General features: G+C 43.8%; 1 protein-coding gene, 1 long non-coding RNA gene and 2 pseudogenes across 4 annotated transcripts in view; 2 read left to right on the top strand and 2 right to left on the bottom strand.

Annotated features, from left to right (window-relative positions):
* The window catches only part of LOC147353835 (galectin-16-like), a 69050-nt gene extending 43536 nt beyond the window's left edge, over positions 1–25514 (bottom strand). Inside the window, exons 1-2 of one of the 2 annotated variants that reach the window (XM_086352474.1) lie at positions 24999–25514; positions 23511–23572 (exon numbers count right to left, since the gene is read on the bottom strand). The gene's annotated coding sequence lies outside the window, so the exon portion shown is untranslated. Of the gene's footprint in view, positions 1–23510; positions 23732–24998 lie in introns of those variants that run through there. The other variant, XM_086352475.1, reaches the window with a different exon arrangement.
* Positions 4098–8218, top strand: LOC147353837 (galectin-10-like; annotated as a pseudogene).
* Positions 20397–23747, bottom strand: LOC147353836 (glycine cleavage system H protein, mitochondrial pseudogene; annotated as a pseudogene).
* Positions 25515–25567: 53 nt separating the features above from the next.
* Positions 25568–27432, top strand: LOC147353834 (uncharacterized). Of its 2 annotated transcripts, XR_015145966.1 has the most exons (3): positions 25568–25811; positions 26251–26351; positions 27081–27432. It is a non-coding gene; the product is annotated as an uncharacterized LOC147353834 (long non-coding RNA). The 2 variants fall into 2 exon arrangements; XR_015145965.1 differs by having other exon boundaries at positions 25568–26351.
* The last annotated feature ends 243 nt before the right edge of the window (positions 27433–27675 follow it).

Genomic DNA, 27675 nt, shown 5'->3' with positions numbered 1-27675 from the left:
TTTGAGAATGGGGGAAAGCAGTTAGAATCACTGCTTTCCTGTTCTAGATATGGAAATGTTGCTCAGCAACCCCTCAAAAAAAAAAAAATAAAATGTGATGATTGTTACAAAGGGTAGGTACAGGGCTTTGAGGGCTAATTCTAGGATGGGTTGACCTGGCCAGGGAGGTCAAGAAAGATTTTCCTGAAGGAGATTGTTTAGGCTCTGAGAAAAGAGTAAGAGTTAGCTAGGATAAAAGAGAAGAATTTACAGGTGGCAAAGCAGTTTGTGCAAAAGTGTAATCAGCATGACAGACCTAAAGAACATAGCGTGATGGGCGTAGAAAGCGTGAGAGGGACTTCCCTCATAGTCAGAGGTTAAGAATCCACCTGCCAATGCAGGGGGCATGGGTTCCATCCCTGGTTCAGGAACTAAGATCTCACTTGCCATGGAGCAACTGAGCCTGCAAGCCACAACTATCGAAGCCCTCACTCCCTGGCTGTTTTTGTTGTTTAGTCCTCAGTCATGTCTGACTCTTTGTGACCCCAAGGACTGTAGCCTGCCTCTGTCAATGGGATTTCTCAGACAAGAATACTGGAGTGGGTTGCTATTTCCTTCTCCAGGGGATCTTCCTGACCCAGGGATCCGATCTGAGTCTCCTGCATTGGCAGGTGGATTCTTCACCACTAAACCACTGGGAATCCCACAGTTAATGGGCTCACTCCCTAGAGCCCGTGCTTTATACCACTGCATTTAAGACAGGGAAATCTAGGTTCAGACTGGCTGGGTGCAAATCTAGTTTTGCCACTTGATGTGAACAACATGAATAACATGAGTAACAACAAGTTACTTAAGTTTTCTGTTCCTAAGGCAGGGGTCCTCCACCCCAGGCCAAGGACAGGTATCAGGCCACAGCCACTGCCTGCCTCTCACATTACCACCTGAACTCCTGCTGCTAAGTCGCTTCAGTTGTGTCCAACTCCGTGTGACCCCGTAGATGGCAGCCCACGAGGCTCCCCCGTCCCTGAGATTCTCCAGGCAAGAACACCGGAGTGGGTTGCCATTTCCTTCTCCAATGCATGAAAGTGAAAAGTGAAAGTGAAGTTGCTCAGTCGTGTCTGACTCTAGCGACCCCACGGACTACAGCCCACCAGGACCTCCATCCATGGGATTTTCCAGGCAAGAGTACTGGAGTGGGGTGCCATTGCCTTCTCCGACCTGAACTCCATGCCTTGTCAAATCAGTGACACCATAATAAATGCAATGTGCTTGAATCAGCCCAAACCATCCCACTCCTCCCCGCCCACCGTCTGTAGAAAAATGGACTTTCACAAAACTGGCCCCTGGTGCCAAAAAGGTTGGGGACTGCTGCTTTAGGGTCTTCATCTGTAAAGCCCAAACAACAGTAGACCTGCAGTACACAGTTTCTATGAAGATTAAAGGAAGTATATGAAATCACCTTAAAATTGTGTGTGGCACAAAGAAAGTACCCAACTGATATTAATTCTCATCCTGAAACTGTGAGAGTGCTGTCTTCTCTAGTAAATAAAATAATCATGGGATGCTGGTTTCAGAGCTTTGAGTCATTTAAAGCAGTTAGATTCTACAAATTTAATTTGTCCAAGTAGACTTGTATGAAAAGATCTCCTGGTATGCCTGCTAGATTTTTAATGAAGGGAGTGTTAGATGCAAGCATTCTTAAAGCTTTAAATTGTGTTATCAACCTCTACATGGATTAAATTTTCTAAATGGATTAACTTTTCCAGGCAAGGAGATCAAACGAGTCAATTCCTAAAGGAAATCAACCCTGAATATTCATTGGAAGGACTGATGCTGAAGCTGAAGCTCCAATACTTTGGTCACGTAATGCAAAGAGCCGACTCATTGGAAAAGACCCTGATGGTGAGAAAGACTGAAGGCAGGAGGAGAAGGGGACTGACAGAGCATGAGATGGTTGGATGGCATCACCAACCCAATGGACATGAGTTTGAGCAAGCTCTGGGAGATGGTGAAGGACAGGGAAGCCTGGTGTGTTGCAGTCCATGGGGTCGCAAAGAGTCAGACACGATGAGCGACTGAACAACAAACTGTTGCGTGTATATAAATCATCCTGACATCCATACAGATTTCTGTGCGCGTGCATGTGTGTGTACTGGGAGGTAACCTGGAGGGGTGATCAGCATCCAGCAGGGGACACTAGGCCCCCAAATTAAACAGGAAGCATTATTTCAGGAGTATAATCCTCTCTCTTCATCCACTTGGGCATTTAATGGTTAATGGTTTACAGACTTCCAGCTACTGTAGTACCCGTTCTGGGACAGAAGAGACAAGAAGAAAACTCAGGTGTCATCGGGGAACATCATGATGCTCTGGGGGCTCAGGGTCCCCAGCTGCACCGTCTTTTTCTCTCCACCTTCCAGAGTCTTCTTTATTTGTCTTACATATACTCTCTAGGATTCTTAGTCAAACTAGCTTAGTGGATGCGGTGGGAACAAGGATATCTACTTCAACTTTTCTGAGCCAGAGTCCTACAATTTTATGTCAAACCCAGGCTCCTCTGCCCATGGAATTCTCCAGGCAAGTATACTGGAATGGGTTGCCATTTCCTTCTCCAGGGGATCTTTCCAACTCAGGGATCGAACCCAGGTCTCCTGCATTGGCAGGTGGTCTCTTTACCACTGTGCCACCTGGGAAGGATTTTGGGACAGCTGAGGATCAGCCAGTACTTTCACAGGATCGGCAGAAGTGAGGACTTAAGCCCAGGGAAACCAAGCCCTCCTAAAACCAAGTTCCCTGCCAAGTTTATAACAGACCTCTCTATTCAAAACTTTATTCCTTCTCTTGTCCCACTTCAGGATTGAGGAGTGTCAAACAAAAGAGGGGAGTGTTGAAACCAAGCAGGCCACAACAGACCCCTCCAAGGTACATACACAGCCTCTGTAAGCCCTGTTTCTTGTTTGTTGAAAAGGGCTTTAGTTTCTTTCCTAGGCCTTCCCTAAGTTCCGAAGAGCAGACTCAGACAGTTACTAATTAGAGAAGTGAGGGAAGCAGGAAAAACGGGAGGAGGAAGAACAGTAATGATGGCTTAAACAACGGTTCACCGATAAACAGAATCCTAGCTCCTCCTCGTGATACATAAAACAGTCTGATGTGTATCTCTGAGTTGTTCTACAGAAATTCACACCTAGACTCAAGTGGAGGATGATGTGGAGCAAGTGGTTGGAACCAGAAGGTTGATGATTCGACTCCTGAAACAGGGCTTCCTGGGTGGCTCAGTAGCAAAGAATCCACCTGCCAATGCAGGAGATGTGGGTTCGATCCCTACTCCAGGAAGATCCCACCTGCCATGGAGCAACTAAGCTGGTGTGCCACAGCTACTCAGCCCATGCTCTAGAGCTTTGGAGCCACAACCACTGAAGCCCATGTACCGTAGAGCATGTGCTCTGCAACAAGAGAAGCCACCACAATGAGAAGCCAGTGTGCTGAAACTAGAAAGTAGTCCCTGCTCTCCAAAACTTAGAGGAAAAACCCAGGTAGCAATGAAGACCCAGCACAGCCAAAAATACATTAAAAAAAAAAAAAAAAGATTCCTGAAACATCACCATTACTTCACCAAAACCAATCAGAAAGGAGTCATGCATCCTACAGCTCTCACCCCAAATGCTGCCTTGCTTGGAAGCCTTCGGGAAGTTCATGTCTTTTGAGCCAGGGTCATCCATTCTTTGCCATTGTGAAAATTATAACAATGTGCACCTTTTGAGTAGATTCTGTCTGTGGGGTAAAGACCTGGGAAGAGGCGCAAAGGCTGGATTTTAGACTCAGCCACCCCCTCGCTCCATCAGCTTTACTCCTGTGTTTCCCCGGCTACTCCCTCCGCCCTGGCATTACCCTCACCGCAGTCCCTGCCGTGCCACAGACATGCCCTGCTCAAGGACATGCTTGTGACTGAATCTGCTTCTGACATCCCCCTTCACCCTGCTGGGTAACTCTGAGGCTTACAAACAGGAACAAAGCCAGAGGGCGGGGCTGCCAGGATTCACTTGTATTCTGCAACCCCAAAAGATTCACCCACAAAACTGGACACAGTTTGGAAGGGCTGCCCTGAGGAAGATATAACAATGTCAGAGCAACGGGTGAGCTGAAAAGACACAGCCTTCAGTGATCCCAGGTCAGATAAAAGGAGGAGGAAGAGATAGGAAAGTGTGTAAGATGAAAATACGTACATTTCTACTTGGAATGTTGTATTGAGAGTTGTGTGGAAGAGAGACTCCTTGAGGATCTATTATGTGGAATCCTTGTGGGAATCGTGTGGAGCCGGGACCAGTGCAATAGCATTTGATGGTACCTGACTGAGAGTGAACTCTACCGAGACGCTGTCACTTTGCGGGGGGCAGCGGCTGGGGGAAGCACTGAATGGGATGAGGGAGTGTGTGCATGAGTGCATGGGGCTGAGATTATGGATCTGTCTTCATGAGTCTGTGTGTAAGAGTGGAGCACAATGTTCATGTACGGTGAGTGAGAATGTGGGGAGGTATGTGTGACATGGGGAGCTGCATGTCTGTTTGACTATGTGTGTGTGTGTGTGTGAGAAATCTGTGACTAGGGGTTGATCTGTGAGTACGTGTGTGGCTTTGTGTGCATGTGTGGGTTCATCCTGACACAGCAGTGACTGTTTAAGTGTCCGTGGGTCTTTGCATGTGTGTCAGAGGGGATCCTGAACTGGTGGCCCTGCCGACTGTGAGTTACCCGGAACTCATCTCTGAGCATTAATGAGAGCAGAGCGAGGGACTCCTTAGATGCCTCTTCTCAAGAAGAGTGCGAGAAGGCAACCTCAGGCCAGAGGGCGCTGCGTCTCCAGTCTGGGTCCACATGCAGTGCCCGCTCACCCCGCCTCCGGTCTCCTCCCCAAGCGAGCCCTTCCCTCTGCCTCACAGGAGGAGGTGAGCAGACCCTGGCGCCCCGGGGGAGGGCTGCGGGAGGACGAGGTCTCAGAGAATCGAACCACCTGAAGCTGAAAGGAAAAAACGCAGCGTTTCCAGTAGAAATCAGTCACTAACTTGTAGATTCTCCCAATTACTTTCCTGCCACACATCCTGTGGACGAGCACTGACTGACTGGGTTCTCAACAACGCTGTACAAGTTCTTGAAAGGACACGCGTTCCCCTTGATAATTCTGATGCGCACGCATCCCACACATGGGGCCTCCCCTTCCATTATTTCCGTTTCATTCATGTTGATATATGACAAAACCAATACAATATTGTAAAGTTAAAAATAAAATAAAATTAAAATTAAAAAAAATAAACAACATTCTTCACTGGAGTGAACTTTTTGTATTTTTATATCCTCAAGTCTTGTCTTCAGAGTTTCAGATATCAGACGGTAATCAAAGGGTGCTATTCCAGAAAGGGTCTTCCCTCTTCTGACAGGTCACCCCTGCATGTGCCAGGGATTAGGCTAAAGTCTTTACGTATACTAGCTTATCCATTCCTGGAACACCCTAGGAAGTAGGAATTCCTGATAATCCTCCTTGTACTGAGGAAACTGACGAGGGAGAATTCAAGTAATGGACCTAAGATCTCACTGCTAGTAAGGGACAGAATTAGGACCTGAATCCAGGAAGCTAGCTCTTGAATCCACGCCCCTGTCCGTCTCTCTCTCTCCCTGTCTCTCGTTCAGCCACACCACATGGCATGCAGGATCTTAGTTTCCTGACCAGGGATCAAACCTGCGCCCTCTGCATGGCGAGGGAAGAGACTTAAGTTCAAGTCCTTGACCCCTTGGCTCTTAACTATGATCCTCACAACTCTTCACGGCAACAGGAACCTAACTCTGCTGAAGTAGGGAGATGGGGGATGAGAGTTCACCCTTTGGTGTCTAACCTGCTGCACCCCTGGGGACCACTGTAGGGTGGGAGCCCACACCTGGCCTTGCGGCTCATCCACTCTCGTCTCCTCTGGCAGGTCCCGTACACACGGGATGGGTCCTTGACTGTCGGATCTTCACTGACAATCAAAGGGAAACCTGCTGTCTCCTTCAGGTGGGCACATTATATACAGCCCATGGTGTGGAGGTGGAGGAGGAGTGAGAACACTAGAGTGTGTGTGGGGACAGCCACTTTACGCGTGAGTGATGTTCAAGCGTGTAACCAGTATCAGGGACACAGTGCAGGCGCAGGACCGCTGGCAGGTCTTGGGGGCTGGGAGAAGGCTCAGGGCTTTGGCTTTTTATCAAGGGACGTAGAACGTCCAGAAGATGCAGGCCCAGGCCAGTGACTGCTGCTCAGCTTGAATCTCAGGCCAAGGACCAGGGCATCCTGCCTCCCTGGGCAGGGTGAGCTGAGGAAGCAGGTCCCCGGGAAGAAGGATGACAGCAGCCCCAGGAAGGCCCGCCTTCCACCAGGGAGGAGCTGGGAGAGGAGGGGCGTGTGTGTCCAGTGTGGGTTCCCACACAAGGAAGAGACCTGCTCAACACACTATGAGCTTTGCCCATCAGCAGGAATCCACAAGTGCAGGTGGATTTCCACACTGGGACCGATGAGAACTCAGACGTCCCCTTTCATTTTTGAGTGTCCTGTGGCCAAGCCGTGAGGATAAACAGCCGTCACGATGGGAGCTGAAACTGTGAGGTGGAATCCTCCAAAATGCCCTGTGAGGATGGCCAGCCATCTGTCCTGCACGGCCTGTGATGCAGAATGAGGGCAGGTAAGTGTGCCCGGGACCACCCCTTCCACGGCCTCCACAGGCTCTCCTAGAGGAACACTGCTGTCCCCCGGCCGCGCCGCAGTGCCCGCCACCCACCTCCCATCATCACCCCTGCCCCTTTCGTCACAGAGCACCCTCTGCTGGCACCACCATGCTCAGGCATTTTCCCAGATCTAACCAGGGCAAGATCAGCTTACACGCCCTTTTGCTCCAGATGCAGAATCGGCTCTGACTTCACCCTCAGGTATCATGTCTACCTATGCCATTATTATTTGAAAGTTTGTGTCACTAAATAGTTAAAATATGCATATGGGTAATTATCATCCATCCAATATAACTTTCTCTCTCTCTCAAACCAGAACAACTTTCTAGTTTCTTTACACTCCTTCCAGGGGTAAAATATGGTTGTACAAGTACATTTATCTATTCATTTTATGCATTTTGTTCATTTCTTTTTAAACAAATGGTGTTATAAGTTTCTCTATCACACCAGGAGGACTAGAGTTTATTTGTGGTCTAGAATGTATCTTAAAGAAATACTTCCATCCATGATGCTTCATCATTTAATGTTTGCCTAACACTGCAACAGAAGGATTACCAAAAATGATTTACCTTGACCCTTAGTAACACAAGAATCTCATCAATGATGCTGCATTAACGTTTCTATTCCACACTTTTGTCATTATAACCTCCTAATACTTACTTACATTGGAAGAATAACTGGTTCAAAAAGCACACGTATTTTAAGTATGATAAATTAATACTTTAAAAGTGACTATTTCCGGAAAGCCTCACCAATAAAGAATAGGTTCAAATATTCTGACCTTTTAAAATCTCTCGTCAAAAGAATAGTATTTTTAAGACTGAGGAAGAGCATCATTTCATATGTCCATAAGCTGTTAAAATAATATCCTGTTTTTTAGGCATCTGTACTATTTCTACCTCTTTAAGACCACTTTACTCTCATTCCTCACCACCATCATCTCCAATCTAAGCTACTCAAAGAAAAACCTGGGTGATCAGAGTAAATGGCAGCCTAGTTTTGCAGAACAGAAATGTATGCATTTAATGAACACTTATCAGACACTTAGACTGTGATGCTCTGTCCAAGATTCAAAAGACAGTTCTTGGCCACAAGAATCTTCTAAGCTAGAGCAAATCAAAGACTGCAACAGAGAGTGGTAGACCACCAGTGGAGGAATAAGAGAAATACAGAAGAGAGAGTGGACAAGTCTCCAAAATAGTCCTAAAAATCTATAGAAAGAAACATGTCTAACCAGGTTTTGAAGCTGGAATACGGGTTTTCTGAGGAAATGGTGTGTGTACCAGGGCAGAAGTAGAAAGGAAGATTGAAAGTTTGTTTGATGGCATAACTGTATTTCTTACTCATTTTCCCTTCCAGGTAATGGTAAATGGCCGAAAATATGTCAGCCTTGCCCTCTGACCCCTAACCCTAACCCTAACTCCCACCAGAGCCTGTAAGGTTCGTGCAGGTGTGGAGAGATGTCTCCCTGTCCTCAGTGTCTATCAGCTAGAGAGGAATGTGACCAGAGTGCCCACTGTCAAGGAGATCTCTCCATCTAAGTGACCATGTGACTCCCAGAGTTGCAAACAGAATGGTTCCTCCCCACCCTTCCCCAAAATGTGGTCTTAAAATTTCTGAAAACTTGACAGGGTTTGGTTCTTGCTCTGGGGGGGGGAAAGTGGTCATCACCAAGAGGGTTGTGAGAGTACTGTGGAAAAGACCAAAGAATCTAAGAAGGTAGATATTTACTGACACAAGGAGTAAGTGACAGGTCACTGAAATGTCCGTAAAGGCATTAGCGACAATATGCTCATATAGTACCTACTATATGTCAGATGCTCTCAACTAAAATCCTTCCCCCATTTGCAGGCAACTAAACCAAGAGGCATCTGTCTATAACCACAAAGCTGTAATTGGTGATTTGGGGAAGAGGCTTTGTAATTTGAGAGAAGTCAGGTGAAATTCGCAAAAACTACTAGACTGATCAATTCAACAAGGTAGCAGGATTCAAGATGAACATACAGATATCAGTTGCATTTCTTCACATTAACAATGAAATGTCAGAAAGGGAATGTAAAAAAAGCAATCCCTTTTAAAATCACAGAAAAAAATACTTAGGAATAAACCTGACCAAGGAGGTGAAAGACTTAAATGTTGTGAACTATAAAACATTAACAAAGGAAATCAAAGATGATTCAAAGAAATGGAAAGATAAGCTCTTGTTTGGAAAAATTAATCTTCTTAAAATGGCCATACTACCCAAAGCAATCCACAGATTTAATGTGATCCCTTATCAAATGAGGGCTTCCCAGGTGGCTCTAGCAGTAAAGAATCCACCTGCCAATGCAGGAGACGTAAGAGACGCAGGTTTCATCCCTGGGTCAGGAAGATCCCCTGGAAGAGGAAATGGCAACCCACTCCAGTAATCTTACCTGGAGAATCTCATGGACAGAGGAGCTTGGTGGGCTACAGTCCATGGGGTAGCAAAGAGCTGGACATGACTGAGTGACTAACACATACACACTTAGCAAATTACTCATGAATTTTTCACAGAAGCAGAACAAATAACCCTAGAATTTATATGGAACCATAAAAGACCCAGAATTGCCAAAGCAATCCTAAGGAAAAAGAACAAAGCAGGAGGCATAACCCTCCCAGAAATGAGGCAGTACCACAAAGCTACAGTAATCAAAATAGTGGGGGAGTGTCACACACACACACATAGAAAACCAGACATATGGATCAATGGAACAGAACAGAAAGCTCAAAAATAAACCCACACACGTACAGTCAATCTTCAACAAAGGAAGCAAGAATATGCAATGGGAAAAGCAAATTCTCTTCAGCAAGTGGTGTTGGGAAAGTTGGACAGCTCATATAAATCAGTGAAGTTAGAGCACACTCTCACACCATACAAAAAATAAACTCAAAATGGCTTAAAGACTTAAATATTAGATGTGTGTGCATGCTCCGATGCTCAGTTGTGTCCAACTCCTTGCAACCCCATGGAGTGTAGCCTGCCAGGCTCTTCTGTCCATGAAATTCTCCAGGCAAGAATACTGGGGTGGCTAGCCATTCACTTCTCCAGGGGATCCTCCCAACCCAGGGAACAAAGTCCACATCTCCTGCATCTCCTGCTTTAGCAAAGGGATTCTTAACACTAGGCCACCTGGGAAGCCCTAAATATTAGACATAACACTATAAAACTCCTCGAAGACAACATAAACAAAACTCTCTGACATGAATTGTATCAATGTTTTCTTAGGTCAGTCTCCCAAAGCAACACAAACAAAAGCAAACTTAGCAAATGGAACCTAATCAAACTTAAAAGCTTCTGTACAGCAAAGGAAACCACAAGCAAAACAAAAAGACAACTTACAGACTGGGAGAGGGTATTTGGATGTGACCAACAAGGACTTAATTTCCAAACAGTTCATACAAGTCAATACCAAAAAAAAAAAACAAAAAACCCCAACACAATCAAAAAATGGTCAGAAGGCTTAAATAGACATTTCCCCCAAAGGAGTCTTACAGCTACCCAACCAGGACATGGAAAGATGCACAGTACCACTAAATTCTTAAAGAAACCCAAATCAATACTACAAGGAGGTACCACCTCACACCAGTCAGAATGGCCATCACTTACAAGTCTACAAATAACAAATGCTCAGGAGGATATGGAAAAAAAGGGAACTACACTGTTGGTGGGAATGTTAACTGGTACATCCACCATGGAAAAAGTAAGGAGGTTCCTCAAAAAACTAAAGAAGAGTTGCCATAGGATCCAGCAATCCCACTCCTGGGCATATATCCAGACAAAACAATAACAAAAAGATGCATGCGCCTCTGTGTTCAAAGCAGCACTATTTACAATTGTCAAGACATGCAACCAAACTAAATGTCCATCAAGAGATGGACGACTGAAGACGTGGCACATATATACACCGGAATCCTCCTCATCCATAAAAAGAAAAGCATGCCATTTGCAGCAACATGGCTGGACCGAGAGAGTATCATACTGAGTGAAGTAGGCCAGAAAGGGAAAGACTAATATATGATATCACTTATATGTGAATCTAGGAACTCTAGGAATCAGCGAACTCAAATGGACTGGAATGGGTGAATTTAACTCAGATGACCATTATATCTACTACTGTGGGCAGGAATCCCTCAGAAGAAATGGAGTGGCCATCATGGTCAACAAAAGAGTCCGAAATGCAGTACTTGGATGCAATCTCAAAAGCGACAGAATGATCTCTGTTCGTTTCCAAGGCAAACCATTCAATATCACAGTAATCCAAGTCTAGGCCCCAACCAGTAATGCTGAAGAAGCTGAAGTTGAACGGTTCTATGAAAACCTACAAGACCTTTTAGAACTAACAACCAAAAAAGATGTCCTTTTCATTATAGGGGACTGGAATGCAAAAGTAGGAAGTCAAGAAACACCTGGAGTAACAGGTAAATTTGGCCTTGGAATATGGAATGAAGCAGGGCAAAGACTGACAGAGTTTTGCCAAGAAAATGCACTGGTCATAACAAACACCCTCTTCCAACAACACAAGAGAAGACTCTATACATGGACATCACCAGATGGTCAACACCGAAATCAGATTGATTATATTCTTTGCAGCCAAAGACGGAGAAGCTCTATACAGTCAACAAAAACAAGATCAGGAGCTGACTGTGGCTCAGATCATGAATTCCTTATTGCCAAATTCAAACTGAATATGAAGAAAGTAGGGAAAACCACTAGACCATTCAGGTATGACCTAAATCAAATCCCTTATGATTATACAGTGGAAGTGAGAAATAGATTTAAGGGACTACATCTGATAGATAGACTGCCTGATGAACTATGGACTGAGGTTCGTGACATTGTACAGGAGACAGGGATCAAGACCATCCCCATGGAAAAGAAATGCAAAAAAGCAAAATGGCTGTCTGGGGAGGCCTTACAAATAGCTGTGAAAAGAAGAGAAGTGAAAAGCAAAGGAGAAAAGGAAAGATATAAACTTCTGAATGCAGAGTTCCAAAGAATAGCAAAAAGAGATAAGAAAGCCTTCTTCAGCGATCAATGCAAAGAAATAGAGGAAAACAACAGAATGGGAAAGACTAGGGATCTCTTCAAGAAAATCAGAGATACCAAAGGAACATTTCATGCAAAGATGGGCTCGATAAAGGACAGAAATGGTATGGACCTAACAGAAGCAGAAGATATTAAGAAGAGATGGCAAGAATACACAGAAGAACTGTACAAAAAAGATCGTCACGACCCAGATAATCACGATGGTGTGATCACTCACCTAGAGCCAGACATCCTGGAATGTGAAGTCAAGTGGGCCTTAGAAAGCATCACTATGAACAAAGCTAGTGGAGGTGATGGAATTCCAGTGGAGCTATTCCAAATCCTGAAAGATGATGCTGTGAAAGCGCTGCACTCAATATGCCAGCAAATTTGGAAAACTCAGCAGTGGCCACAGGACTGGAAAAGGTCAGTTTGCATTCCAATCCCAAAGAAAGGCAATGCCAAAGAATGCTCAAACTATCACACAATTGCACTTATCTCGCATGCTAGTAAAGTAATGCTCAAAATTCTCCAAGCCAGGCTTCAGCAATACGTGAACCATGAACTTCCTGATGTTCAAGCTGGTTTTAGAAAAGGCAGAGGAAGCAGAGATCAAATTGCCAACATCCACTGGATCATGGAAAAAGCAAGAGAATTCCAGAAAAACATCTATTTCTGCTTTATTGACTATGCCAAAGCCTTTGACTGTGTGGATCACAATAACCTGTGGAAAATTCTGAAAGAGATGGGAATACCAGACCACCTGACCTGCCTCTTGAGAAATCTGTATGCAGGTCAGGAAGCAACAGTTAGAACTGGACATGGAACAACAGAATGGTTCCAAATAGGAAAAGGAGTATGTCAAGGCTGTATATTGTCACCCTGCTTATTTAACTTATACACAGAGTACATCATGAGAAACGCTGGACTGGAAGAAGCACAAGCTGGAATCAAGATTGCCGGGAGAAATATCAATAACCTCAGATATGCAGATGACATCACCCTTATGGCAGAAAGTGAAGAGGAACTAAAAAGCCTCTTGATGAAAGTGAAAGAGGAGAGTGAAAAAGTTGGCTTAAAGCTCAACATTCAGAAAACGAAGATCATGGCATCCGGTCCCATCACTTCATGGGAAATAGTTAGGGAAAACAGTGGAAACAGTGTCAGACTTTATTTTTCGGGGCTCCAAAATCACTACAGATGGTGACTGCAGCCATGAAATTAAAAGACACTTACTCCTTGGAAGGAAAGTGATGACCAACCTAGATAGCATATTCAAAAGCAGAGACATTACTTTGCCAACAAAGGTTCTTCTAGTCAAGGCTATGGTTTTTCCTGTGGTCATGTATGGATGTGAGAGTTGGACTGTGAAGAAGGCTGAGCACCGAAGAATTGATGCCTTTGAACTGTGGTGTTGGAGAAGACTCTTGAGAGTCCCTTGGACTGCAAGGAGATCCAACCAGTCCATTCTGAAGGAGATCAGCCTTGGGATTTCTTTGGAAGGAATGATGCTAAAGCGGAAACTCCAGTACTTTGGCCACCTCATGTGAAGAGTTGACTCATTGGAAAAGACTCTGATGCTGGGAGGGATTGGGGGCAGGAGGAGAAGGGGACGACAGAGGATGAGATGGCTGGATGTCATCACTGACTCGATAGACATGAGTCTGAATGAACTCTGGGAGTTGGTGATGGACAGGGAGGCCTGGCATGCTGCGATTCATGGGGTCGCAAAGAGTCAGACACGACTGAGCGACTGATCTGATCTGTGAATCTAAAATATGAAACAAACGAACTTTCCTACAAAGGAAACAGACTCATAGACATAGAGAACAGATCTGTGGTTGCCAAGGCAGTGTGGGGGAGGGGAGGGATGGGCTGCGAGTTTGGGACCAGCAGATGCAAACTGTTATATAGAGTGGCTAAACAACAAGGTCTTACTGTATACTACAGGAATTATACTCGATATTCTGTGATAAACTGTAATCAGAAAGAATATGAAACAGACTGTACATGTATGTATAACTGAGTCACTGCTGAACAGAAATTAATACAACGTTGTAAATCAACTCTTCTTCAACAAAATTAATTTTTAAAAAAACAGTGCTTCACATAAATTTTTTCAAAAATCAGAGAGCTCCAACTAAAGATCTCACATGATGAAACTAACATCCAAGGTGGCCAAATAAACAAAATAAATATAAATATCTTTTTTAAAATATAGAGAGTCCAGGGAACAAAAAATCCTTCAAGGGCTTCTGGGGGCTTCCCCAGACTCCATTTTTCTCAATCCTCCTCAATCCAAGTCCCTGATCATCTCCCAGCAAATAGGGCATTTCTCAAGAAACGGAAAGCCAGTCCTGGGTCCTAAAGCCTTCTCTTCTCAGTGTCTTTCACTCTTCCCATTCTGTGCCAAAGTCCCCCAGAGAAGTTCTGTTCTGTGATAATTTGATCCTTGATGCTTAAGTCCCCCAAAGCTGGGTCACCCCTGTGGTGCTGTCCGTGGTGCTGACTCATGATGATGGCCCTAATCAGGAAGCCTGCCTGTTTTCAAGTGAGGGGCAGGCAACACCCTTTTTTCCCTGATAAGTCATAGCTCTAAGTCTCTATGATGCATGAAACACAAATTCACTTTGGATTTTATGAACAGAAATTTGCAAATTGTTTCAGATTGTTCTAACAGGAATTCTTATGCAACACAGTTTAAGACTGGAGGAAAATTCCATTTTCATCAGCATTTCCCATATTGACTCCTCAACAACTATTAAAATCTTTTACAGGGACTTCCCTGGTGGTCCAGTGGTTAAAACTCTGAGCTCCCAATGCAGGAGGCCTGGGTAGGGGAACTAGATCCCACATGCCGCAATGAACATCTAAGATCCCATGTGCCGCAACTAAGACCCACACAGCCAAATAAATAAAGCAAGTTTTTAAAAATCTTTTACATATTGTTTCTCCCAAAGAACCAAGATGCTGTAGAGTTGTGCAAAAACTTGTCTATTTTCATTTTCATAAAACTGTAGTGGTGGACTGCCCTTTGGGTACGGTGGTTAAGAATTCACCTGCCAATGCAGGGGACATGGGTTTGATCCCTGGTCTAGGAAGATTCTCCAGGCTGTGGGGCAACTAAGCCCATGTGCCAAAATACTGACCCTGTGGTCTGGAGCCCGAGAGTCACCAACTACTGAGCCTGTGCGCTGCAACTGCTAAAGCCTGTGCACCTAGGATCTGTGTTCTGCAACGAGAGAAGCCACCACAACAAGAAGCCTGTGCACTGACACGAAAAGTACTCCTTGCTCCCCACAACTAGACAAAGGCTGCACACAAAGACTTGGAACAACCCCCCCAGAAAATATATGAATAAAATAAAAAATTTAAAAAACCTGCAATAGTAAAATAAACCTACATTCCATACTATAAGCCATAAGCCATACATTAAGAGAGATGGAATTTCCTTATGCTTCCCTCACAAAATAGACAAAATATTAATATAGGGATAATTCGAAAAGAGTTGGCAGTTATTCTGAATATTAAAGTACTGGTATGTTCTATCAATAAAAATTAAGCAGAAGTTGCAATATAACCAATGAAAAAAAGAAATGTATCATAGCATGTTTATGGCACTAGTTCAATGTTTTATTTGTAGGGCCCTCAAGATGAGTTAAGAAGTTCTGGTAAATGTCAGAGAAACAGGATCCCTATCACAAAAGCTTTCAGCACGAACCTAAGAGGCTTATACTTGGTTCTAAGTACACCTGTGAGCCTTGGGAAGCTACAAGGAAAGCAACAGGTCATCTTCTGCCATCAGAAACCATTTATTAAACAGAACAATTGGTGAAGGCCAAGTGTCTCCCACCCCTGAAGACTGTCCCATCCCCAGAACCCCTGCTGCGAAAGCTGTCACATGGACAGAAAGCACGGTTTGGAAATCAGGGGATGTTTATTTCAAGGGGGCCTGTCATAGAGAAGCTACTCTAAATAGATGTGTGGAAGGAGTGCACAAATAACCAGTGAGTGAGTGTGCCCCACTTCTAACCTGAATAGTAAACCTGGGACATTGTTTCTTATAGATCTCTCTGATATACAAGACCTACAAGGGTGATGTCTCCTCCCACCTCCCTTGATGGTGAATGGCTGGGGCAGGACAAGAAGAGAGACTCCATCTATATAGGAAACAGAATAATTCTTGAAAATAGCCCAGACTCTAATGGGAGCATGCCTCAGATTTGAATGAGCTGAGTATATTAAAAGCAGTTGAGCACAGAATCCAGGCGTCACTCCTTGCCTCTGTGTGACCTTTTGCAAGCACAGCTAATGCATCAGCTTGGAGATTCTACCCTGTGGTGCTGGAGTAGAGTCCCTCGAGATGCCTTAAACCAAGAGCCATTGTATGGCACAGTTCTCAATAAGCAGAATACCCAGGTTTGGGCAAACGAGAGGTGGATGGAGAAGTGACCCCTCTCACCAGGACTCTTATGACCCACTTGGAGAATATGAGTTTCTGTCCTGGAAATTCCAGAGCTTGCAGCTCTAGAGATCTTGGTTCTCAGGAGAGGGACCACATCCACCAGAGGACACAGCCAGAGTTCCATTAATCTTAAGCTCTGGTTGCCACCCAATCACTTTGGGCTCTTCGTGTCAAGAGAACAGCAAGCAAAGAAATAGATTACTATACTGGCAGGATACAGAACTGATGCCATGTAACAGGAACAAGGAAGAATACACCTAGAACTTTTGATGTTTCCATGTCCAGAACTAACTGTAGATAGAAGATTGCAGCATCATCAGTGTGATGAGGGAAAAGTAACCAGGGGTTCAGATTGCTCAGACAAGAAGCTATATAATTTATTCCAGCAACTAAGCAACACAGATCAAGCGAAGTACTGACCAAGTATGAGAGAAGTCTAAATAAAATTTGACCGAGGCCAGCCAACTACAGCAGTGAAGACCTTAACTTGTCCAACTGTATATCTTTTTGAAAAACAAGTGTGACTTGCTGCCACTTGACAGGTCAGTGGCAGGATGGACTGAACTTCACTGAGGCACCAGTGGACATGAGTGGTGCCGGGGAGACTCTAACAGAAACCATCAGCACCTTGCTCGTACTCCTTGGTGTCTGTGCACCAGTGGATTTCCAACCGCCAGAATCTTCATCAGTGTCTTACTGTCCTTTTCTGGAACTATAGGAAACAATACTCCCCATAGATGCATGGCAATCTGGAAATGCCAAAGAATTAACATGTACCAGGAAACAACCCTAATCAATGACACTCAAGAGTTGGTGTATAAATTGCCCCAAACCCTCAGTCTCCCATGAGATAATTCTGAGGCATGTGTTTTGTGTTACTTCCCAGAGTTTTCTTGTGGCCTTAACTTTCTGCTTTGCACTGTAGTCACTGGGTAAATAAAGCACTCTTTATTGCCTTACCTTCCCTATTAACACATCCCCACTCCCTCCACTTCCCAAAGAAATCACTGGCACTTGCTCCCAGGTCTAAGGGTCTACTTCTGGAAAAACCCAAATGAAGAGACATTCTGTAATATTTTTCAACAGTTTCCCTTTTCTGTTGCACCTTGTGGATACTTGCACACTAAGTCGCTTCAGTTGTGTCCAACTCTTTGTGACCTATGGACTGTAGCCCACCAGGCTCCTCTGTCCATGGGATTCTCCAGGCAAGAATACTGCAGTGGGTTGGCATGCTCTCCCCTAGGGTATCTTCCTGACCCAGGGATCACACCCGTGTCTCCTGCAGCTTCTGCACTGCAGGTAGATTCTTTACCGCTGAGCCACTGGGGAAGCCCAGCTTAAGGATAGTTTCTTGGGCATAAGCAAATTTAAGATAAACCTTAAGGATACTTTATCTTAACTTGCCTGTGTCCAAGACTCTTCTTCTCTCTTCCTTCAGGTTTCATTTTCTAGGCACATTACTTGTTTTGTTTCAGGTGAGAAAGCTCTTGATGTGTTCCTATAATTGACACTTTTTATAAGCATTTCTACCATATATGTACCAATTATTATTTCTAGTATTACTAAAATAACTGTAAAATATTTATCCCCAAATTCCCAAAAGGCTATGAGTATGTAAACAGAACCCAGATCTTAACTCTTGTGCAACCTCAATGCTTCCTTATGGACATTTTCAATTAACAGTTTCTGGGTCACACAGGCCTGATATTTCTTATCAGTGACAGTACACATCCTCTACTAGTTAAGGTCTACCACAAATTGACAACTGCAATATTAATTCCTCCTGCTAGCCAAGCAAACTCCAGAGCCATGACTCCTACAGGACTATAGTTCCAAAAGCCACCATTTCAAAAGTTATCTGATCTAAAAAAGTTATCACCAAGATCTTTTAGCAAGTAGAATATGCACCCTCATTGATGGTAATGTTATTCTCCAAATACACTGTCCTTCTCTTACATTACTGTGGTGGACTCTGCTAATCTTTCACAAAGTCCTTGTCATTTTTTCCTCAGCATAGAGATAAGCACACTTCCCAACCTCCCTTGCAGTTAAGTATTTCTATGGCTGACTTGTAGCCAATGGAATATAAGTCGTGGGCACCATGTCCAAGCTTGTCCCAGAAAAACCTCCTATGCAGGCTCCATTTTCCCTTCTTCTTCAAGCTGACTGGAAGCAAATCTCCAAGGTGACCTGGGAACCCATGTGTTAAGGAATGGCAGGGCTGAAACCAACCTGGTTCCCTGAAAGACAGCACAGAGCACTCCAATTAAAAGGTAGAGATTGGTAAAAATTATTTTTTATGATTCAAATATATGGTGGCTCAGATGGTAAAGAATCTGCCTGCAGTGCGGGAGACCCAGGTTCAATCCCTGGATCAGGAAGATCCCCTGGAGAAGGGAATGGCTACCCGCTTGTATTCTTGCCTGAAGGATTCCATGGACAGAGGAGCCTGGCGGGGCACAGTCCATGGGGTCGAAAAAAGTCAGACACAACTGAGCGACTAATACTTTCACTTATATGCTATCTATAAGACACAAATCAGATTCAAAAACACAAATAGACTAAAAGTAAAAATATGGGAAGAGATATACCAAGCAAACAGTAAACAAAAAAAAGCAGGAGTGGCTATGCTAACACTTTAAAATCAGGCTTTAAGATAAAAATTATTACTACAGAGAAAAAAATTGTTTTTTGCCAGAGACAAAGAATGACATATTGAGATATCATTTCATCAAGAAGATATAACAAACATATAAGCACCTAACAACAGAGCCCCTAAATACATGAAGCAAAAAACAGAATCAAATGGGGAAACAAACAATTCGACAATAATAGTTGGAGATTTCAGTATCCCACTTTCAATAATGGACAGAACATTTAGGCAGAAAGCCAAGGAAACAAGACTTGCACAACTAATCCTATCAGAAATCTATCATTTCCCAACAAGAGAATGCAGATTCTTCTCAAGTGTACATGAATCATTCTCCAGGGTAGACCATCAGTTCAGTTCAGTCACACAGTCGTGTCTGACTCTTTGCGACCCCATGGACTGCAGCATGCCTCCCTGTCCATCACCAACTTCTGGAGTTTACTCAAACTCATGTCCATTGAGTCAGTCATGCCATCCAACCATCTCATCCTCTGTCTTCCCCTTCTCCTCCTGCCCTCAATCTTCCCAGCATCAGGGTCTTTACAAATAGTTAGTTCTTCACATCAGGTGGCCAAACTATTGCAGTTTCAGCTTCAACATCGGTCCTTCCAATGAATATTCAGGACTGATTTCCTTTAGGATGGACTGGTTGCATCTCCTTGCAGTCCAAGGGACTCTCAAGAATCTTCTCCAACACCACAGTTCAAAAGCATCAATTCTCCAGCACTCAGCTTTCTTTATAGTCCAACTCTCACATTCATACATGACTACTGGAAAAACCATAGCTTTGACTAGATGGAAATTTGCTGGCAAAGTAATGTCTCTGCTTTTTAATATGCTGTCTAGGTTGGTCATAGTTTTCTTCCAAGGAGCAAGCATCTTTTAATTTCATCACTGACGTTACCATCTGCGGTGTTTTGGAGCCCCCAAAATAAAGTCTGTCACTGTTTCTACTGTTTCCCCATCTATTTGCCATTAAGTGATGGGACCAGATGCCATGATCTTAGTTTTCTGAATGTTGAGTTTTAAGTCAACTTTTTCACTCTCCTCTTTCACTTTCATCAAGAAGCTCTTTAGTTCTTCTTCGCTTTCTGCCATAAGGGTGGTGTCATCTGCATATCTGAGGTTATTGATATTTCTCCCAGCAATCTGGATTCCAGCTTGTGCTTCATCCAATCCAGCATTTCTCATGACGTACTCTGCATATAAATTAAATACACAGGGTGACAATATACAGCCTTGACGTACTCCTTTTCCTATTTGGAACCAGTCTGTTGTTCCATGTCCAGTTCTAACTGTTGCTTCTTGACCTGCATACAGATTTCTCAGAAGGCAGGTCAGGTGGTCTGGTATTCCCATCTCTTTCAGAATTTTCCAGTTTGTTGTGATCCACACAAAGGCTTTGGTATAGTCAATAAAGCAGAAGTAGATATTTTACTGGAACTCTCTTGCTTTTTCGATGATCCAGCAGATGTTGGCAATTTGATCTCTGGTTCCTCTGCCTTTTCTAAATCCAGCTTGAACATCTAGAAGTTCAAGTGTTTTTTGTTTTTTTTTTTAAGTTGTTTCAAACTAGTTTATTTAGGGTTTCCATTTTCACTCCTCAATCGATTTTATGTATTTCTCATATGCTTCTTCACTAGTTCATCTAGTTCTGAAGGGTTACTGAATGTCATCTTCATCAGCCAACCATCTTCATAACAAGATTTGTTGACAAGTCCTGGACTTTCTGCTAGAGTTTTATTAATTTCAGTTACTTCTCCTGATAGAGAATAGAGTTCACTAGGAGCTTTCACACTTTCCAACCACCAAAGTCCTTTGGTTTGTTCAATTTCATCCCAACTTCAGGCAGACTACGGTAAACATCTCCCAAAGCTTCCTGTGCAAAATTGCTGATTCCTAGTGTTTCAACACCGTTTTCTGTTGTAACCCATTCGTGTTTTTCTGTGAATTTCAGCACCGACAGCAGAGCGAGGCCGGTGCGCAGCGCTCGGACAGCACCCGCCCACAGTCCCCAGGGCCGCGGCGAGCAGGGCGAGTGTGGTGCCGAGATAGCGCGCAGGCTGCCAACCGCCGCCCGCACGCTCCGCACTGCTTGCAGCGCCGTGTTCCCAGGCGTGCAGAGGGTCTCCGCGCGGCACGTAGAGCACCCGGGCCCGCGGGGCGGCCCCGCCAATTCAACATTTTTTTTTAAATTTTATTTAATTTTTAAACTTTACATAATTGTATTAGTTTTGCCAAATTTCAAAATGAATCCACCACAGGTATACATGTGTTCCCCATCCTGAACCATCCTCCCTCCTCCCTCCCCATACCATCCCTCTGGGTCGTCCCAGTGCACTAGCCCCAAGCGTCCAGTATCATGCATCGAACCTGGACTGGCATCTCGTTTCATGCATGATATTTTACATGTTTCAATGCCATTCTCCCAAATCTCCCCACCCTCTCCCTCTCCCACAGAGTCCATAAGACTGTTCTATACATCACTGTCTCTTTTGCTGTCTCGTTCACAGGGTTATTGTTACCATCTTTCTAAATTCCATATATATGCGTTAGTATACTGTATTGGTGTTTTTCCTTCTGGCTTACTTCACTCTGTATAATAGGCTCCAGTTTCATCCACCTCATTAGAACTGATTCAAATGTATTCTTTTTAATTGCTGAGTAATACTCCATTGTGTATATGTACCACAGCTTTCTTATCCATTCATCTGCTGATGGGCATCTAGGTTGCTTCCATGTCCTGGCTATTATAAACAGTGCTGCGATGAACATTGGGGTACACGTGTCTCTTTCCCTTCTGGTTTCCTCAGTGTGTATGCCCAGCAGTGGGATTGCTGGATCATAAGGCAGTTCTAGTTCCAGTTTTTTAAGGAATCTCCACACTGTTCTCCATAGTGGCTGTACTAGTTTGCATTCCCACCAACAGTGTAAGAGGGTTCCCTTTTCTCCACATCCTCTCCAGCATTTATTACTTGTAGACTTTTGGATCGCAGCCATTCTGACTGGTGTGAAATGGTACCTCATAGTGGTTTTGATTTGCATTTCTCTGATAATGAGTGATGTTGAGCATCTTTTCGTGTGTTTGTTAGCCATCTGTATGTCTTCTTTGGAGAAATGTCTATTTAGTTCTTTGGCCCATTTTTTGATTGGGTCATTTATTTTTCTGGAGTTGAGCTGTAGGAGTTGCTTGTATATTTTTGAGATTCGTTGTTTGTCAGTTGCTTCATTTGCTATTATTTTCTCCCATTCTGAAGGCTGTCTTTTCACCTTGCTAATAGTTTCCTTTGATGTGCAGAAGCTTTTAAGGTTAATTAGGTCCCATTTGTTTATTTTTGCTTTTATTTCCAATATTCTGGGAGGTGGGTCATAGAGGATCCTGCTGTGATGTATGTCAAAGAGTGTTTTGCCTATGTTCTCCTCTAGGAGTTTTATAGTTTCTGGTCTTACGTTTAGATCTTTAATCCATTTTGAGTTTATTTTTGTGTATGGTGTTAGAAAGTGATCTAGTTTCATTCTTTTACAAGTGGTTGACCAGATTTCCCAGCACCACTTGTTAAAGAGATTGTCTTTAATCCATTGTATATTCTTGCCTCCTTTGTCAAAGATAAGGTGTCCATATGTGCGTGGATTTATCTCTGGGCTTTCTATTTTGTTCCATTGATCTATATTTCTGTCTTTGTGCCAGTAGCACAACGGAACTAAATTAAAATCAACAACAGAAAAAATTTGGGAAATTCACAAATTTGAGGAAGTTAAACAATAGTCTCCTGAAGAATCAACTGGTCAAAGAAAAAAAAATCACAAGAGAAATTTTAAAATATTTTGAGGTAAATGAAAACAAAGACACACAACTTATGAGGTGCAGCACAAGCACTGTTTGCAAGGAAATTTAAGAGTTGTAAATGACTATACTAACAAAAAAGAAAAAATTCAAATAAATAACTTAACCTTCCACTTTAAGAAACTAGAAGAGCAAACTAAATCCAAAACAAGCAGAAAGAAATCATAAAGATGAAAACAGAAATGAAACAGAACAGACAAAATCAAGAATCAAAAGTTGGTTCCTTGAGAAGATTAACAAAACTGACAACTGTTAGGGAGACTGACCAAGAAAAAAGAGAGAAAGCTCAAATTATTTGCAATTGTCAAAGAAACTATTTTTAATGTCTATTAGAACTTACAAACATTCAGCAAAGTTACTGGACAACATGGGAACCATTGGCATCCTTATACACCAACCCAAGAGTCCCATGTGCCTGGCCTGTTCAATGTCCATTGATTAAAGAGGCTAAGAACCCTGGTTGGTAACACCTGTGAATCTCCCTAGTCATCCCTCCCCACTGCTTCAACTTGCTCACTGCCCCAAGTAAACTCCATTTTGAATTTGTTTCTCATTTGTTTTTAGTCACAGTTTCACTAGCTACAAATAAAGAGCCCATTCACAACAGCAAACAAATGCTTAACGTTTCTAAAATTCAAAAACAATAAAAGGCATTCAAAGTTTAAATTGCAAAATGTATCATGCACATAAAGCTTATATAACAAATTAGAACAATTAAAATGAAATTTTAAAAAATAGTCATGTAGCCACCAAGCTTCAGAAATAAGAACATTTGTACCTGTGAGGTGAGCTCAAACCTGGGACCCTTTGCTTCAGTGGTTGCACCTGGTCAAGAGCCTCCTAGAGCAATAAAATATAAAGAAACCATAAGGAACTAAAGATAACTGCAGTTGAGGCAAATTATGAACAAGATACAAAAAGACCAAAAACCCAAACAGCACCACCAAGCAGATGGGCAGATCAACTAAGCCATCCCTCCATCCACCCTGGCCCTCATCCCCACCCTCAAGCCCATATAGGAAATCGGCTCATCACTCCTTCAGAGAGCAGAGCAAGGGAACCTGCTACTTGTTTTCACTCACTCCTACAGCAACAGGAGTCCCAATAAAGCCTCGCCTGAATGTGCCTGGCCTGTTCAATGTCCATTGATTAAAGAGGCTAAGGCTAAGAACCATGGTTGGTAACACCTGTGAATTTCCCTAGTCATCCCTCCCCACTGCCTCCACTTGCTCACTGCCCCAAGTAAACTCCACTTTGAATTTCTTTCTCATTTAGTCAGTTTCACTAGCTACATCTATAAACAATTGGGGAAAACTATAAAATTTATGTAATTTAAAGAAAACTGACACATACATCACATTAATACAGGAGAAAGATCCATTTTAAAGATTCCAGTTCTTCCCTAAATTAATCTAAGAATTCATGAATTCCTAAGCAAAATCCCAGTAGGCTTTTAGAGAAATTCTCAAACTGACTCAAAACTTCACAGACACTGTAAAGTCCAAAGAGAACTGAGACAATCTCGAAGAACGAGGAAGGAGATTCAAGCTCATTCACTGTCAATAAATCACGTATTAAAGTGTTTGATATAAATATAGTAAGACAACATGCACTGGTGCAGATAAGCAAATAAATTAATAGGAGAGAACAAAGGTGGGACTTAGCTGGCGATCCAGTGGTTAAAAATCCTCCCTTTCCACTGCAGGGTCCATGGATTCCATCCCTGGTCAGAAAACTAGGATCCAGCGGGAGGGGAGGCGGGGGCGGGGAGAGGACTGTCTAGATACAAACCCAAGCACAGAGGTGGCATTACAAGAGGGTCTGGAAGACAGTTCCGCTATAAGTTTGGAGCAGTCTGGGATGAAAGTTTGGGGAGTTACAACTGTAGGGTAGGCAGAGAAGCCTGCCAGAGACTTGGATTTAAGACGAAGGGCAAAGGGGTAGGTGGTGTGGAGAAAGAAACGTGAAGGACAGAGGCTGGGAGAAACAAAATGAAAGAGCGGGAGAAGGAGAAAGGTAAAATGGATGCGGGGAATGGAAAGAGAAGACAGCAGGGGAAAAGACCAAGAAGGAGAAGGAACAAAGAGGAAAGAGGGGAGGGGAAAGAAAAGCTGGAAAGAGAAAAGCAGATGGGAAACACAAAGAGGTGCAAACGCATATGGAGTAACAACAGACACGGGAGGGCCATTTCAGGTTTCCAGCACCAAAAGTTGCAGTTTTCCAAAACAAAATAGGGTCTGAGACACTGATGCTGAGTATGTCTTACCAAGAATTACTTGACTAAGATTCAAAGTATGAAGCAACCGTTTTCATTCGTTGGGTACCAAGAGCAACTTCAGTTCAGTTCAGTCACTCAGTCGTGTCCGACTCTTTGCGACCCCATGAATCGCAGCACGCCAGGCCTCCCTGTCCATCACCAACTCCCGGAGTTCACTCAGACTCACGTCCATCGAGTCGGTGATGCCAGCCATCTCATCCTCTGTCGTCCTCTCCTCCTGCCCCCAATCCCTCCCAGCATCAGTCTTTTCCAATGAGTCAACTCTTCGCACGAGGTGGCCAAAGTACTGGAGTTTCAGCTTTAGCATCATTCCTTCCAAAGAACACCCAGGGCTGATCTCCTTTCGAATGGACTGGTTGGATCTCCTTGCAGTCCAAGGGATTCTTCAGCCAGACGAAAACAGCATAACTAACGTTCTCTCAGGAACGGTCTCCACAGCTGAGTTCAAAGTGCGGCGCATGCGCAAACACACTCACACTCACGCATGCCCAGAGTAATACATATGCACATACGCACGCGCTCACGTGGTCTCACACACACTATCGCGATGTTTCATTGTTCCGCTGTTGCTGAGAAGCGTGCAGTTGACTCTGCGGGTTTGAGATGCCCAATCTGCCTATAGGTAGCTGTGTCCCCCCGACCCCGGCATGGCGAAAACTGACCGCAATGTCGTGCGGGCGGAGATAGGCTTCAAGAGATGGCCAGCAAGGCCTGCGGAGCCCCAGAGGGACGCTGAATGACGGACAAAGTTGGAGAAGGCCTCTGACCACAAGAGGACGCGGGTCTCTGAGAACTGCCCTGGTAGGAGAACGGCCCCTGGCCCAGCTGCCTTCCCACAACCCCAACGCAAGCCCAAGGGCTTCGGGCCTGACTTGGAGCAAGTGCAGCCTCTGTTTGGGGAAGGGGTACCCAGCGCCCCGGGCAGCCAGTTAAGAGGGTATGGCAAACCCAGCTGGGTGTTTATGGATGTGTGTACAGCAAAGGAAACAGCCCACCATAGCCGCTGGCAAACGCGTAATCCCAACGTCTTATCTGGATGCCTATACATTTATGTAAGATCTCTTTGCACCTATGGCTCTCAGTCGCCTCGCTGCAGAACTCGACTATGATAGGCCGAAAGACATGCGATATCCTATACATCAAGAGGAGAAGGCTGCCTTCAGAGAAACCTGCCCTTCTTTTTTGGATTCATTTAAGAGAGTCTTTTGTCAATCCTACAACTGAAACATTTTTATTGCAGCATGTGGTGTGGAATGCCGTGGACTGTAAATAGGGGGAAAGAAAGCACTTCTTTCACAGTTTGGAGGAAATGGAAGAGTGTGATCAGGAAACAGAAAATAGGTACTATTAATGTTGGATCTTCTGAAGCAAGTTTTTAGAAAAATCTTGATTGATGCAGACTCTTTTGTCTTCTTTGTGGAAAGTATCTTTTATCTTTGCCTCACTACAAAAATTGGTTTTACAAGAATAAAGCTTGACTCAGCAACTTGCAAATAGCAAAGTCCATGGATATTAACCAAGTTGAGAGAAGAAAGAACCATAAGATCCAAGTTTCTAAATTTAACACCTGGGAAATTGGTGTCCTGAGTCTTCACTGGGGGTCCATGGTTCACTGCCCACATGATTTTTATTAGATCTGTTCCTCTGCTGAATTAACAGAATTTCCTAACCTTGCTGCATTATTCTTTTAGTGTTCTACTGATACTATTCATGAATAGTCTAGGATTTTTCCATCAGTATTCTTAAATGAGATTGCTATATGTGCTGTTGTGTAGTCTTTCTTGGCTTTTAAAATAGGTATACTCACTTTATACAAAGAATTTTAAAGCTCCATTAATTTGTGTGTGTGTGTGTGTGTGTGTGTGCTCTGAGATACTTTAAAATGCATTGGGGAGGTAAATGATGTTATTGGTTCCAACAGAAGCAGAGACCTCCCACCCACTGACCCCAGGCTTTGCCATTTGACAACCTGGCCAGTGAAATGTGAGCCATAGTGAGGAGTGTCACTTCTGGACAGAAATTTGGAGAGTGTGTGTAGTGCCATCATTTCTGTGTTCTGTCTTGCCACAGGAATGGCATGTCCCAAGAAGGCAAGGCTTGAATTGAGGAAGATACATGGAACAGAACCACTGCTGACCCAGAGCAGATTGTAAGTAAAACATAAATTCTGGGGACATCTGGTACAAGAAGATTCCACATGCTCTGGGGCAACTAAGCCCATAGGTCACAACTAGTGAGCCCGAGGGCATAGAGCTAGTGCTCTGCAACGGGAGAAGCCACTGCAATGAGATGCCTGTGCACCACCATGGAGAGCAGCCCCTGCTCACCACAACTAGAGAAAGCCCATGCATAGCAATGAAGACCCAGCCAAAAAATAAATAAAAGTTTTGAAAATAATCACAATAAACTCTATTGTCATAAACCATTGAGATTTGGGTGATTTTTATTACCAAAGCAAATTACCACTTATTCCTGGTTCACAGGAGGAAGTGTGGGCTGGAGCCCTTAGGCCAGCCAGCCTCACTCCCAGGAGCAGTAGCCTCCCGTCATTTGGAGCCACATAAAACTTTCTTAGACTAAGGATGGAAAAAATGGAGTACTTGTGGGAATTCTCTGGTGGTCCAGGGGCTAAGACTCCACACTCCCAATGCAGGGAGCCTGAATT

This window comes from Bos grunniens, chromosome 18, assembly GCF_055505025.1.
Source record: "Bos grunniens cultivar Pamir isolate PY7600 chromosome 18, Bosgru_T2T1.0, whole genome shotgun sequence".
In the NCBI taxonomy this organism is placed as follows: domain Eukaryota; kingdom Metazoa; phylum Chordata; class Mammalia; order Artiodactyla; family Bovidae; genus Bos; species Bos grunniens.
The sequence above is the reverse complement of the archived record's forward strand: the minus strand, read 5'-3'. Positions and strand labels throughout refer to the sequence as shown.